This window comes from Enoplosus armatus, chromosome 4 (assembly GCF_043641665.1).
Source record: "Enoplosus armatus isolate fEnoArm2 chromosome 4, fEnoArm2.hap1, whole genome shotgun sequence".
In the NCBI taxonomy this organism is placed as follows: Eukaryota; Metazoa; Chordata; class Actinopteri; order Centrarchiformes; family Enoplosidae; genus Enoplosus; species Enoplosus armatus.
The window spans coordinates 27,553,956-27,569,938 of record NC_092183.1 but is presented as its reverse complement, the minus strand read 5'-3'; positions in this window follow the sequence as shown (position 1 = coordinate 27,569,938).

Genomic DNA, 15,983 nt, shown 5'->3' with positions numbered 1-15,983 from the left:
TGTTTCCCCCCGCTACTGCCACCCGTTCAGATATCTAAAATCAAAGCGAGCGGTGCCCATGCAAGGGAGCTTTCGCGAGACGGCGAGCCCTGGCGCTGGGCTGCCTGTGATGACTTGCCTGGGTGCACCGCTCTCGCCATGACTAATGCGGGCAATTTGTGACATTTGGATGCAGACGAGGAGGGAGGAAGAAAAGCGTGGAGAAAACACGCTGCAGCTCCTTCAGCTTAACGATGCTTCTGTGTGCTCGAAGACTGCAGCCAAAATACCTCGCACATAACTCATACCTCGTGCTGGGGCGGCGGCAGCATTACTGCTCAGTGGGGGGGTAGCAGCAAATTCTCCCAGACTTGACTCGGGGTGTCCTCTCTCTCTCTCACAGTCACGTCTGCGCATGAATAGTTTAACTAACCGCTGGCGATCTGGAGTGGAAAAGAGGAGCTTTTGAGTCATGGTGGATGAGCGAGGTGGTGGATTTGATGAAGCGCAGGCGAAACCTCAGCGCGTCCGCTTCTTTAGCGCTTATCACTTATTCACCCGCATGTTTTCTGTCTGCAAGCCAGAAGTGACAGATTGATTTGTGTGAAGGAGAAGTGAAAGCCAAACAAACAAACAAACACATCCTTGCATTTCTCTCACGCTATATATTGTGTGTATATATATATACACTGGTGCGCTGTGCAAGAATCACTTCTGAAACTGCAATTCTGCAAAAACCACACTACCTTGGAAAGCAGACCAGGACAACCCACTTTAAAAATGTGCGTCCCATTCTTCAATTGGCAGATATCTACGTCCGGAGCCAGCCTTCCTCTGCAGATGCTGGCCACGTCCACTGCAGTTATGTAGCTGTATTGATGAAACCCTTTCATCATGATTGAATATGTGCTCTCCAACCTGCTAGCCAAAAGCCCATGAGAAGCCCATCATGAATAATCACCTTGAAAGACATTGAGCACCGGGAACTGAGACATCACAGTGAAGGAAGTGCTGCGACTGCGTGTATGTGGTTGGGAGAGGAGGCCTTCAGCTGAAAGTCATCCATCTGTGCATAATTACGTGGACCTGATTTCAGCTCCAGCAGCGCTCCATTCATCATCGTAATTTATGGTATTAATTTAAAATTGGGTAATTATCTTCCACTCACTCAGCGTGAGTCCTAATCAGCCAAACTATTCAAAGGTTTAGAGCTGCACATGGCACATGGCTGCATTTGTTCTTTCGGGGGGGGGGGGGGGGGGGGGGGATCCAAATGGCGCTGGGAAGGAAAGCCGCTTGGAAAAAGTGATCGTCGGTGTTCAGAAATGCGTCAAGGTGACATCAGATGTCTTCTCACGTCGCAGTCTGGCCCATCAACCACGAGGAAAAACATCTGATGGTGGTGAGTCCGCCTTTCTCTGGACAGAGCGCTGGTTTTATGCGATTAGGGCCAGGCATCATAATTCACAGCAAAAATGTCACGCGGAAATGGAACGGAATCTTTGCAAACAGTGGACAGTACAGTTGTGTGGGACGCTTTGCCACTGAGTTCAACTTTGACCCGCAGATCTTCACTGTTAATCAATTGCAATACACGGTGACAGCGCTGACCTTTGAGGGAATATCCGAAAATAAAGGCATCTATCGCGTTAGCGTTGAAACTAGCCACAACCAATGCCATGCTGCCTCTTGTATGACAAGACGCAAGTACACCACCGAGCTCCCAGTGCTGTGTATTTCGCTGTGTGAAGAGGGATACGCGCGGCAGATTTTTGATTTTGGAAAGTTCCAAAAATTGTCGAAAGCAGCCTCCTCAATCCCGACATTGGAAAAGTGTCGGGGGGGGGGGGGGGGGTTTCAGACGCTGCTCGACAACCTGACAGGCACTTTGTTTGAAGCATACTCGCCCCTCTACGGTCTATCACTTACAATGACGGAGTGATCGCTCACTGTTGCGGTATGTGACATGAGTTTCATGTGTTGTGATGTGGGCTTATAGAATGGGTTTATTTTCACATGTTAAATAAAGCTTTAACACTCTGTTCTCCATTTTAAGTGTTCCACTTTGACTTCACGTCTAAACACCGTGACTCGAGAAAAGTCTTTACAGCTGAGACGGATAGCAGTCTGGAGGCGCTTTACGCGGGACCTTTTAGCAACTTTCCATCTTTGTAGCACTCTCTCGAGGTGGGTGGACCACTTGAGTGAAAGCAGTGACGGGCCTCTTGAACGCACCGGGAACACCGTGCTGTGGACACAGAGATGGGCTCTGTAGCACTCAGCTCTCCCATACACCCACACACCGGCCCTTCAGGCTCTCCCATGATGCATGCTGTCCGTTTGACACAAAGCAGGGCTCACAGGGTGTTCTGGCTAACATTAACATGCATAAACATTACAATTAATGAGCCTTTGTGACAGCACAAGCTAAATGCCACCCCACCCCCACCCCCCCAACCACCACCCCACTCTCTCCATAACAAATTAAGAGACATTTTTCACACGATCGATTATGTAGGGTAATGCTGCAACTGCAATGCACGACAATAAACAAACCCAGCTGCACTCCCCCTCCTCCCTCACACACACACACACACATACACACAGTCCTCAGATACCATGGCCCTCCGTCCTACCCAAATAGAGACTGTGTGGGGCCTTTTCTTCTTCTCACTCCCACCGAAGAAATGGAAACTGCCCATACTGTGGTCACTCAGAATAGCCAATAGCTTTTCAAGTCATTACTACTGGTGCTGCCTCTCACATGCTGGCAGCCGATGATTCATGTAAAACAACCATATGTCAGTAAAGCCACAATTTGCAATTATGAGCTGCACATTAGATTAGATTAAATTCGATTTAAATGATCCGTCTGGTTGTTGCAGCATTAAAAAACAGGAGTCAGCAGAGGTAAGAACACCACCACTGTGGTGGGTATTAAACTTGTCCAGAGAAAGAGCTTGTTTGCCAGCGGGTTTAACTGCATTTTATCATGAGCTGTTGCCCATAGCTGGGGCGATGCGGGCCAAATGCATCACACTGTCTTAGAACAACCAAATGGGAATCCGTCCAGTTGCCCCCCCCACACCCCAAACCGACCCCAGTGTGGGTTCAACAGGAACCCACTGCAGTTAATCAGGAAAACATGTTGCCCTGAGTTCAGCCATCCTCCGCAGAGATTCTCTGCACCGCTCCACCCTCTGTCCTTATGATGCTGTTGTTGGGAATGTGTCAAATTCATACCCCACTTGAACGCCCCCCTTCCCCCCTTCCCCCCCAACTCCAAACTCCTGCATTATTATTAATATGACATACAATACAAACTTGTACTGGGCTGTATATGTTGGGCTACAATATGCTTAGAATGTTTAAAGAAGTTGCAAGGCCCAGGGCTTTGCTGGCAGTGTGTTTAAGTGATCGACCAATCAAACATCAGTAGGGGTGCCGCTCGTAGAAAATGATCGACCGGCTCTGCAGTTCCCCTCAGCTCTGCGGAACGTTTTAGCGTCTTTCAGCTCATTCTTTTGGTTTTCCCGACCGACAACTTCACTGTTTTGGTTCAGTCTCACCTTAACGTTAACGTAAGCTCTGACAAATGCACTGCGCACTACCTAGTCAGCACTGAATGGCAGGCAGACAAGGTTAGCAACTAGCTGGTGAAGCATTTAGCAGCTAATGGAGACCAAAACAGAGCAAAAAGGGGAGTGGGTACTGGACCCCAGATGGCCAGAAACGCAACTCCCAATGAATGCTAATGCTGCTCTGTGTTGCATGCTGATGTTGCTGATTTTGTGAACAGGCAACCGTGTGCTAACTCGCCCGCCATAACAACCAAGTGGCCAAAACACAATCAATTAATGCAAGTTTAAAAGTTAAAGTTAACACAATTGTTTGCATGCGAAGCAGGGGGTGTTTTCACTTATTAACCATGTTAAACCTTTGACCAGGTCGTGTACATTGTAAAAGCAGCAGCATGGCCTGGTCATTTCTGTCAAAATCTCCATCCACACTGAAACACCAAACAGTAGGAAAACTGTAGAAAAACAGCCCTGTTGCTCTGCTGCGTTTGGTTAAGCCTCTGTTCAGTCAGCCCCCCCCCGCTCTCTGCAATCAACTGTACTGTTTAATGTTTTAATACAGCCAAAATAACAACTTTCTTTCTTTCTTTCTTTCTTTCTGAGTGCGAAATGGTAATTTGATTGCACCTCATAAGTTCTTCCAAACTGACCAAATCATTATTTTATGATCATGATGTCATTTGACAAAACAAACATGAATACATGATAATGACAACAGCTGTGCTGTGTGATCAGCTCTGTTGACATTTAAAATGAGTGATCACGGAGGAAAGTAGACGCAAGCAAAGGCTCCCCCGACAGGGAATGGGCTGGTTTACGTGCGGGTTGCTCGTGTTTTAAGGTTTGAAAAAGCTCAACTTTTGGTTGAGGAAAACGTCAGCTTAGTGAGGACGCAGAGCTGAAACAGAGAGAAGATGCAAATGAAGACAGCTAAACGTTGATGTACTCTTGAATCAACTCGTGCTTCCCTTTAACCTAAGGAGGCCCTTTGAATCCCAGTGCCAGAGGCAGAGACATGGGGATGACTGGAGCTATTCCCAGCCATCCAGTTCCCAGCCCCTTCAGCACCATGGGAAAGCCAGCCAAGTGAGCGTGGGTCAGGTCAACCTTGTCTCCTCGCCTGACTGTCAAAATAACAGTACCTTCCCCTCCGGCTTCCAGCACTGTCCATCAGAGCCGGGCTGCTGAGAGCGGTGGCACAGAGGGGTGGAAAAGCAATTAAATCAAACATGGGTGAGTAGCTGCAGGACAAATGCCTCGCCAGCGTTTTTCAGCTCAGCCAGAGAAAAGCTGGTGTGTTTCTTTTTTTTTTCTTTCTCGAGAGAAGGGGTATTGAAAGAAAGAAGTATTGAAAGTGAAAAGGAAAACCCTCCAAAAGAGAGCTAAGACATTTTGTGTCACTGGGTGACCAATGCAGGAGTTAGCGAAAGGGTTAAGAGAGACATTGGCCCAATTCAGAGCCTCTTTCTTCCCCAGTGATGGCCTAAAACGTGGGGTCAGACACATACTCCGACCCCTGACCCCCTGGTTCACGTCTCCTCGTAATTACCTTTGCGCATCAACCTCTTGGCCACCCCCACCCAAAGACAATGCAACAATTTGTCTTTTCAATTGTCTGTCAGTCACTCTCTTACGAGCCTTTTCAGTGGGCGTATATGGTTTCTTTTTCCATTTGTATTTATTTATTTATCTTGCTTGGAGAGGTGGGGGGTTGTCTGGCCCCAGAAACAGGGAGTCTTTGTTTGGGCTGGTTTCACATGGATATAACCACCCCGCCCCCCCCCCCCCCACTCCTCCTCTGCCTTCTATCCAGCTCCCCATAGTCAGACCCCATGGATTTGTTTGGGGGCTCGAGGGTGGCTGATCTCAGGGTCATTGTACATGGCATTTCCATAACCATTGACCAATCAATGAGACTTTTCTCTTTCCCGTGGACCACTGAGGTGCTTTTTAACTGCTCCCTATAAGGTACTTGCTATCTACTGTAACGCCCATGCTTGTCTCCAACTTTGCCTGCAACCAAAAAAAAGCGAGCTGGCCGGACTCCCCAAAGTTCAGATTGCTTTGATTCGCTGATTTTGTTACAAAATGCGTTTAAAATGACAAATGAATGCAAAACACCTGCTTTGCAGAATGCTGGTCTCGTGGTCACAGTGTGGTGTGGTGCTGGGACTCAGGTATGACCTACTTCTCTGTGCTCCGGCTCCGATCAGCTGGAGAGAGCGGGTCACTTTGTATAATTCACTGCTTAATCATCTAAAGAGAATACTGCATTTTGACAGAATAATCTCGAGGTGCACTTACTAGCTTTTTGAGTCTTTCAACTGCGCCTTCACCGGCAGGCGGAGGTTTTCCCATTTGTCGTGGTCAGAGTATGGAAGTATGTCATGTGAGCGATCTCCTTGACAACCTGACAAGAAGATGCAGCTGCAAACTACCAAGTGGACTTCAGTTTGGGATTATTTTGTACTATCTCCCGGCTCAGTAATGAACTTTCACCCTCAATGATACTGTATGTTTTATTTTAAAAGTTGAACTGGAGTTGAGAACAAAGAGAACGTCAATCACTTGAGAGGTTAAGTGTTTGAAACCCACCCTGCTGCAGGGCCCTTAAGCAGGACGCCGCCGTTCTGTCACTGACCTTGACCTCCGGCCTCCAGTATGTCTGAATACGGAAGACATTTCCCCTTTTTGGACTTAAAAAGTAATAGTACGTAAGTAAAGAAGAATCCTGTCTTGCTTTCCTGTTCTTTCCATTCTGCTGACAATATGTAAATGCAGCATAAGAGACAGGAAACGTCCTACTTCTTTGCGTCTGGATGTGTGAATAAGAAATCCACAGAAATGCTTTGTGGAATTTAGTTCATTCATTCAAACTTCATATGAGACGTCAGCAGCCTTGAGCGGGTATCTTCCAAAGTTGCAGTCTTTTAGCATGAAATTTCCTCTTTGTGTTGCCACCCTTTTGCTGCACCTCAGCAAGGAAACACTGGGGAAGCACGATGAGGGACTTCCATACATAAAAGACCGGAACTTTGGACATGAACCCCTTGATTTAGCTAATTCAGAGATGCATTTTTGCTCAGAACAAGGCCTATGGAGATTTGTCCCTCATTTCTTACAGTGTAGTCGCACTAGTACGGGATCACTTCATGGCCAGTATGGACAGGAATCTCTCTTTATGTACATATGTGCATGTGAGTACTGTACCAAGACAGAAAAAGAACTGAAACAATCTTTTGATTGAAACACACTTTGACTCATCCCCTTTAGGAAAATTAAATAGAATCATTGCTTCCAGTGTGTTTTCTACAGTTTCTCATGGTGAAATTATTACTGCACCATTTGTTTCTATTTAAGATTTTGTCGTAAAATTTTTATCACTTTTGGTTTCATCTTGGAGCAGTAAATATATTGGAAACATGGCTGCACCTCAAAATTACCACTTACAGTTTATTAGATCCAATAGAGCACTTGAGAAAAAGATTCTTCTTTGAGTACTCCTTCAGAGAACTCTTAGCATTACCGATGAATAAGAATTTTAAAAAAAGGGAACTATCTCAAGATACAGAGGGGCTTCTCGAAGGGTGGCCATTTTATAACAATAGTCCCTATGCGAGCCTGCTCTGTCAACAGGCTTTTCCAGCACCTTATTGTTCGGCAATCACTGCATGAAATTACATGGAACGTACCATTTCCCCACAGAACACTCAAGAGTTCCAAGGCGAGGTAATGAAAGCCAGAGGGGCGAGGAGACGATTCAATCTTGGACCGTGTGATGTCAAGCGGTTTTTGAGGGATAAACACAATCGGTCCTCAAGACAGCTTGGTTTGCGCAAGTCACTCATTCACATTGTCTATCATGTCTCTTATGAAGCTCATAATTACAACAATGTTGGGAGGGAGATCTGTGCAAAGACTGCGGTTTGCTTTGATCAGGCTAATTTGCTCTCTCTGAGAGGGGTGAGAATTTGTGCGAGTGGTTGCAGTTGATGCGAGTACAAACAGAGCAGTGAGAAGTCTTAACAACAACAATGCAATTAATCCCCAGTGGTATTTCAAATTGTGCAACAGGTAGACATTTACTGTGGTGGCTGAATGTCCTCAGTCCCACATATCGGATGAGGGACAGGAATAAAATATGAGTGGTTCAAGCATTGGGGTATTTAGGGTAAACTAGGGAAGACTGGAGCTGTGCTTCTACAAACAGAGCTGCTCTGGTGGCCGGAATAATCCCATAAATTGATTTAAATCACAATGGCAAAAAGACAGCTACAGATAAAAATGGTGTGAGATGAATTTTGGGGGATTGCGGCTCAGAAGCCAAAGCCTTTTCAAAAACAAAATACTCTGTACATGACTTTCTGTGCTCCAATAATTTATTTTTAGCCATACTTGCAGCGTGGCTCTAAGTATGGCGATGTCGGTCAGTCGGTACTCCACTGCAGACTGAAACATCTCAAAAACTGGTGGGTAGATTGCCATTAAAATGTGACAGTCATGGTCCCCAGGGGATGGAGCTTGACTTCGGTGATCCCCAAAGAACATGAACATTCCCATCAGACTCAGCTCTACTTTAGTTTAGTGCTAATTAGCAGATGTTAGCGTTCTAACAGTAAGTACAGCTTCACAGAGCTGCTAGCTTAGCTGTAGACTCTTGGGGTCCTTATGGTTCCTGCGCCGGCCTGCGCAAACACGTGCGCGCACCTGCAAACCTCTGCATTTATGTAATTGTGGCCGACGCCAGGTCCTGGTATGTATCTCTTAAAATGTGAAACATTGCGGTGGACTGCACGCGGCTGCTGGTTGATGATTGGCTCATTGGCCCATGGGACCGCCAACCCAATTACTCAAAATCCAATGTATTTATAATGACGAGAAGAATAAGGAAGCAAGTATACAGTCACTGTTAAAGATTTGTCCACAGCCCCCACTGCAGTGTCGGAGAGCAATGGCAACTCCTGATCTGACAAGAGAGGCCACAAGGATCACGAACCACGCTGAGAGCTTCGGTCTTTTCTCTTTCATCACAAACATTTCCATGATCAGTAAAGGCCCTGTTACAGCAACCTGACCAGAAAGAACTAGCGCAGACAAAGACTGACTGATCCAACTCGAACACACCACAAAGACTACAGCCAGCTGGTGGACAACACGCATGTAGCCTACATTCTGTGGCCGCATGAGAGAAAATAACCAGTCGTTCGTAACCCAAAAGATATCGCGGAAAAGCAGACGGAACTGTTTTCATGCGGGGTGAATCTGATCAAACATGCTCGAATACAATGTGAGATGTCTGATAAATTGCACGGCAAAGTTTTTGCTTTGTTTTTTGTTTTTTTGTTTTGTGAATGCCTGCAGTCTTTTTCATGTGGAAAAAGAAAAGAAAATGTAGAGACAAAAAAAAAAGTGGAAACTTCACCAATGAGGTTAAACCACTGATTTACTTGACTGAGCAGCCAGTCAGACGGCTCTCGCTCACTGACTGCCTCTGCTGCCAATTCGAACGTTGGCTAAAGGCTGACCAGAGCAGACGGTGCTGGACATGCTTCATTAGACTACAGGCGGCGGTCGCCATGGTCACTCAACATTCGAAGGCCCAGCTGTCAACTTGAAACATATTGAACTACATGAAAGTCACAAAAGACTAACAAGGCTTCACTGGCAGCACCCAGGGTTTGTTGATGCTTTCAGAGGTGAAACACAGTGAGGTAAGTGTGGGCAGGTTTTATTAGAGAGCAGATAAAGCAACCATAAGAAAAGTTGATCTTTCGCTCCTAGAAAGTGAACAAGCTTCCGTTCTTATCTGTAGTTTTTCTGGATAAACAAGCCTGCAGCACCAAAGTACAGTCTACAAAAGGAGTGGAGGTAGTGATCTTGTGCACATCTTGAGACACTGGTGGCCGGTGTGTAGAGATAAATGGTTGGCCTGGTTTAAAAAAACGAGACAGAGGATAGTGATACTGGACTGAAACAAGAAAAGATGTGGAAGGTTGTATTGCCAAAACAGCTTTATAATGACTGCCAAATGAAGGCTCATTTCCAGCCTGTGCTGGCTACTCCTCCAGTTTACTAAACATGTAAAGAAACTCCCACTCTTCTATCACCGACAGGCCGCAAAATCTGCAGTCATGTTACCTGCTGCAGGGAGCGGCTGGACATTTTAAAAGAGAGTGGAAGAGACAGTACAAACAAGAGATTTGTGTTGCTGATCAAACATTTAATGGGAAAAATACAGCTTTTGATTAAGGATATGCTTTCAACAAAGCACACTTTGTTGAAAGGGAGGGTAAGCATGTTGCCATAGGCGACAACATTTATGTACAACATCTGTGTGTATCTAACCAATCAGCACCACATGATTGCTCGGTCTCTTCCTTGAGACACACTGCCAAGCCTCTCATCTCTGCCCTCCCTTTTGAAACTAATTGCAATAGTTCTCCAGCTGTAAGATGAGTTCTGTCCTGCAGCACATTTGTGTTCACTGTGAACTTCGAAGTTCGAAGTATTGTTATTGTATGCATGTGATCAGACCAAAAACCTCTCTCTCCAGATGTATTTAAATGACTAACAGTCAGCTAAGCAATACGGCTGCATAGAAAATTAGCCAAGCAAAACTCCACAGGTAGAAAGAAGCCTGCAGGTGGTAAAAGGTCTGCTTACTAGATTTAAATGGAGCTTTCAACCACATCTAGTGGTATTGATGGCATTCGCTTAATAACTGAGAAACGCAAGTAATAGGATCTTGATTTTTTTTTTGGCAAACAACTTTTTCCTACTATTAGTACTATTTTTGTTTATTTATTGCTTTTTCATTGTGTCCGATTTGTATGCCAAAAATAGCAAAATATCCCAAAATCAAATCAAGGCGCACCAAATGAAGTGTAAGTTCATGCTAGCAAACACTTTTGCTAATGCTTTATTCGTCTGTAATTTCCGTTTAAGGAAGTTTCCCAAAAATAACTATGTAATTTGGAACTAATTACAAAGAAAATAGGAATTTTCTTGAAAGACAATTTTGTCATTATTCGGTCCTCTATTTTATGGGTTCGTAATTTCCTAATAATTTCCTCGGAAGTTTCCTGGAAAGAACAGTGTAATTTAGCAGTAATTATAGAGCAAAGGAGAACATCCTTGAACTGCTCTATTTAAACTCAAATAATTATTTATTTATTATTCCAGAAACAAATTCACATTTCACAGGTCCGTTTTCTGGAAAGAACAATATAATTTGGTACTAATTATGAGCAGAATAGAGACAGTGTAATTGGTACATTGCCAATCAATTAATTCCAATTAATTGCCAGCATAGCCTTGTAAAAGTCTTGCAGTCAGTGCACAGCAGCTCAGCTGAGTATGCCATTTTGTATTTATTTTTTTACATTTGTCTACAGGAAAGCATACAAAACCCATAAGGATGACATTTCCTGGACAACAGGCAAGTTTGCATGAGTAAAACATTCCGAATAATGATCAGATATTTTTCCTGAATCACAATCCTGAATTGATTCGGATTCGGGTTCATATTGTTGGATGTATTGTGCCAATAAACATCTTTAAATCAGTGCATTGGAAATAAGGTTTTAACTTGTACATATCATATAGTTAGCAGATGGTGGAATCAGTAGCTAACAGTTTTAGACCTTTGTTTTATAGTTGTAACCACCTCAGTACTGTCTTTCTATTCAAAAAGAAATTTGAAATGACTTGATTAGTAAGAAAGTTTTGGCCGCTGCGTTTGTGAAGGAACGTTTTGGTCATTGGAAGTGTGAAGGAATGCCCAGCTGTAAAGATTTCTGCTTGTTAAGCTGGACATTTGGGTACATAGGTCTTAAGTGAGCAGTAGAGTTATGTGGGTTATAAGCACTCTCACACACAACACTATAAAACTGTCTTGATTTAACGGGATGATTAATGCCTCTCAGACTGCTGAATGAAATATGAGGTAATCTGACTCCCCGGTCCCAGTCAAAACATGCCCAACATGAGAGCAGGCCACATCCTGCCACAATGAATAGGCCGCTTTTGCCATTCTGGGTCGTGCATTGCACCACAAAATAAGATGTAGCATTTTTTTTTTCTGACACCAGAAACAAAGTGTATAATACTCATTTTAGGTGCAGAGGTTGTGCATGTGACTGTGTGCATTCTGTCTTAGATCATTTGTATTTCTTCAGTGCCCAGTGGAACAGAGTGGCTGAGGAGGAGGCGAACACTGGTACCTATACAGGAAACAGTGACTTAACCAAGGGACTTAACAGCACCAAACTGATAAAAGACACCCTAAACAGGATATTAAACAGCTAATAAACATTTAGAGGCATGTATGTTTCCCTTTAAATCCTTCCCAGGCATCTTGAGGAAAGTGATTGTTTGAATTTCCACGGGCTGTTGAATGCATGCTGTCGACCACATCTGATGCAAGTGAGTCATATGGAGGTGAGGTAATAACGTCATGTCATTACACTGGTAATTTGGGGTGGCATGAGGGACTCCTGAGTGGTACACATAAACCATGTGTGACTGAACCAGTCGAGCATGAAATACAGCAAATTTCTCCATTCTTTCTTTTATACCCAGCTTTGAAGAAACACCCCGGCTCTTTATGCTTACTTTTAAAAACCTAAATTATAAGATTAGATGATTAACCCGGAGTTAATTTGCCCGTTATCTGTGGTTAATGTGGTTGTTGATGAATGCCAATGACTAAATAATTATGTGGGCAGGTGCTGAGATTTCTGGCTTTCATTTGCCGGCTTGATTTGGAACCAAAAACATCCACACTCGCCGGAATTTCGACACACTCCTCCACATGCTGACATTGTGCTCAGCAGCAGAGGATGGCTACGGAGGACGAAAAATGACTCAACCATCAATAAATGCAGGAATAAATAAATACATAAGTAAGTGAAGGGATAAATAAATAAGCATGGCAATTAATAAATACAATAATAAATGCTGAAGTAAACATAGAAATATGTCATAATTAAATGCATAAAACATGTTTGTAATTAATCGGAACTAAACATGTTCAAGTTTAAATATATTTACATATATTTGTTTATGCATTTATACATTTATTTATTTCTGTATTTCTATATTTCTGTCTATATGCGTAATTAGACAGATGGTACTAACCTCCATATAAAGCAGTACAAATACATAAATAAAGATGTATAGAAATGTAGTAATAAAATGAAGACATTTATTTATGCCATGATCAATAACCAACATTTATTTATTTATCTATTAATCTAAGCATTTCATTATTAATTTCTGTATTGATTGAAAAAAATTGTCTTTCGTTTTTAAATGTATTTATTTATGTATTTCTACATTTCTATTATTTATTGATGATGAAGTCATTTTTCATCCTCCATAAGTGACGCAGTGATTTGTGGCTAATAAGTGTGTTTCTCAAAACAAAATAATAATTTCTCACTCCTCTTTACTCTTAACATGTGAGCTTGCTGTTCAGTTACATGCCGTCATGTGCCAGACCTGTTGAAATTGCTGCAGTTCCTACAGGCGGCCAATAGAGGTCATCAAAAGGCACCGATTTCTTGATACCTCTTTAAAATGTTAATGCCGTAAAACACCTCGAACAAATGGGCACGCTGGCTGCTGTCAGGAGCAGCTCAGCACTATTTCGCTGCTGCTGTTTCTCCTTGGCTGTCGGTGCATGTTCACAGGGAAGCTGTCTGAGGCTTTGGGGCCAGAGAGAACATTAAGGGATATAAGGATTTAAACACAGCAGCACAAGAAGCAGCTTTAACTTTCTGTCAAGGACAGGAATATGGCAATGCATTCCCATCCTAGATCCCTAGCTGTTAGTCAATTGGCTACAAATCTCAGTTTAAAAAGAACCAGGTTGCGTCTGGATGAACTCCTGTCTGTGTGGATCTCCGGCCAAGGCATGGAAGGCCTCACTGTGATGTGGATTGCTTCAAAATGAGAGGTCCAAGTTGGAATAGGGAGGCCAGTATACGTGCTCAGTGGTGAGACAAACGTTCCAATACCCACAATGTACAAATACTCCATTACAAGTAAAAGTCCTGCATTCAAAAAGTAATTTAAAGTCCACACAAATATGTGTTCTGCTTTTTGTTACTTGACTTGGATGTTTAAGCGTCACTGTGCAGAATGATGGATGTGCAGAGTTTGACACTAGAAAGGCTGAAGGGGGAGACTTTCTCTGTGCTCACCTGAAATCTCAGTTTCACATGCGTAAGTATGAGCTTTGTTTACTGACATCACCGGACATGTCTGGAAGCCAATCATGGTCCAGTATGCAGCTTGCACCCGTGTGATGAAACCTCCAGCGCACACACACTGAGAATGGACATCTTGCGTGTTCAAATGAAAAGTATTTGCATGTTCTGCATGTTTTTCAATGAGGGAGAAGGAATAGATGAAAAGATGAACCTATAGTACTGTGTCACATTTTATGAACTGATCATGTGTAAAATCTTAATCTGACTATATAACTAACTTTAGCCGTCAGATAAATGTATTGAGTAGAAAGTACAATATTTCAGTATCAAGTGGCGTAAAATGGAAACACTTCAGTAAAGTACAAGTACCTCCAAATTGCATGGTTCTGAAGTACATTTTTTTCCACCTACTTTTTGTCTGGGAGGTGTTGTGTTTAATGTGTCTCTATCTTTGGCAATAAATGCTCAACGCTTGAATCAAGATGTGAGTAATGTGGTCAAACACAGGCGCTTCAGGCAAAGTCATCGAAACTAGAAATCACCAGAAAATCATAAAAGTTAAATTGAGCAGATTTCCCCTCACAGACTGAGGTTAACCTCTACCCCTAACGTTCACACAGTGCTGTTTGGTGGCCAGTTTCTTTTATTCCACATTTCTTTTCTTTTTTTTTTGCATTGCCCCTGTGGAAATCAAACATCAAGCCTTCAGTGTTAGTGCCTTGCAGTGTCCAGCGTAGCATGGAATACCTGTTCTCATTAACTGACATGATTATATATATATATATATATATATATATATATATATATATATATATATATATATATATATATAGTCCCTCTAAGAGTGACATTTACTGAGCTGAATGATCCAGCTGCGGTTTCTCTCTATAAATAGCAGGCCGGGGCAGAAGCGGTCATCTAGGGAGGAGGTATAGTGTTTCCATTAGAGAGCCACTTCAGCAAGAGCGGCCTGAGCAGCAGTAAAACCATTGTCGTGGGCTATTACCCAGCATGTGTTGCAAATGAAGGGCCCAAATGGTGCTCATTAGTGGTCTCTCCCACCCCAGCCATCACAGAGGAGAGGGGCTTTAAAGGGCCAAACCCCTTTGCCAGTACACAAACAAGCCCAGCGCAGGAGCAATAGTTGGATTTTTACATTTATACAGATCCACTAATTACCCCCCGAAAGCCTGGCCCAGGCCTCGTGATGCATGGGATGGCCTGTGAAAAACGCATTCCTCACGGGCAAGTCACTCAGATCTCCAAAACCGAACACCAGCTCCTGACAGGCTGTGAAAATCGGTCTTGACTTTGCCAGACTTGTTATGCTGTTGCTCTGATACTCTTAGAGGCATGTAGTGAGGGTAGTTCTTCTGCTGCTGGCTGCAGAACACCTCGTGTTTTTAGAGGGGTTAAGTAGCTGGTTGTCTCTCAAACAGCAACACTACGTGGATGGTCACAATATGTTTACCAAATACTGAAATAAGAGAATATTTTTGTTGTGTGTTCTGTATTTTCTCAAGCACGGGGGCCTGTTTGTTCCTCGGCCCGGTGCCCATTTTAAAGATGGATGTTTTACTCAGATTTGTAAATATACTGTATCTGCTTGCACAACTGTGGCTTTTGGGGTCTGTGATGGTCCAAGGCCAGGAACATCTGCCTCTCTTGGGTATTAAGGCTTAATGCTGTTATGGAAACAGAAACCCAAACTGAGTTCTGTGTTGTCCTCTGACTTAATTTTCTAAACAAAACAAAAAAAAAAACCATCTGAGTCACATAGAAAGGTCACGTCTTACAATACCAGTGTTTATGCATGTTTTACTATAAATACTTCGGCCAATTTCTAACATTTTTAAAAGGACATTGTAGTGTTTTCTGTTTTTTGATTTGTATTCTTCCTATCTTCCAGGGCCACTGGCAAAATTGTGAAAACTGTCTAAGTAACTGCAAGTAACTATAGTCATAAATAAAGTGGAGTCAACAGTGCAATATATTTCATTTGAATGCAGTGGAGTAGACGTATAAAGAAGCATAAAATTAAAACACTCAAGTAGAATTGCCTTGGCACTGTATTTAGTTATTTTCCACCGCTGGTCACAACAGTGGTGTAACAGTTTTAAACAGTACTCTACACTCGGAACCCTTGCTATTACACAAAGGTTTCCCCCCGGAAAGTTTATTTCGTAGTACATGCTAAAAGCTGTTAGCGGAA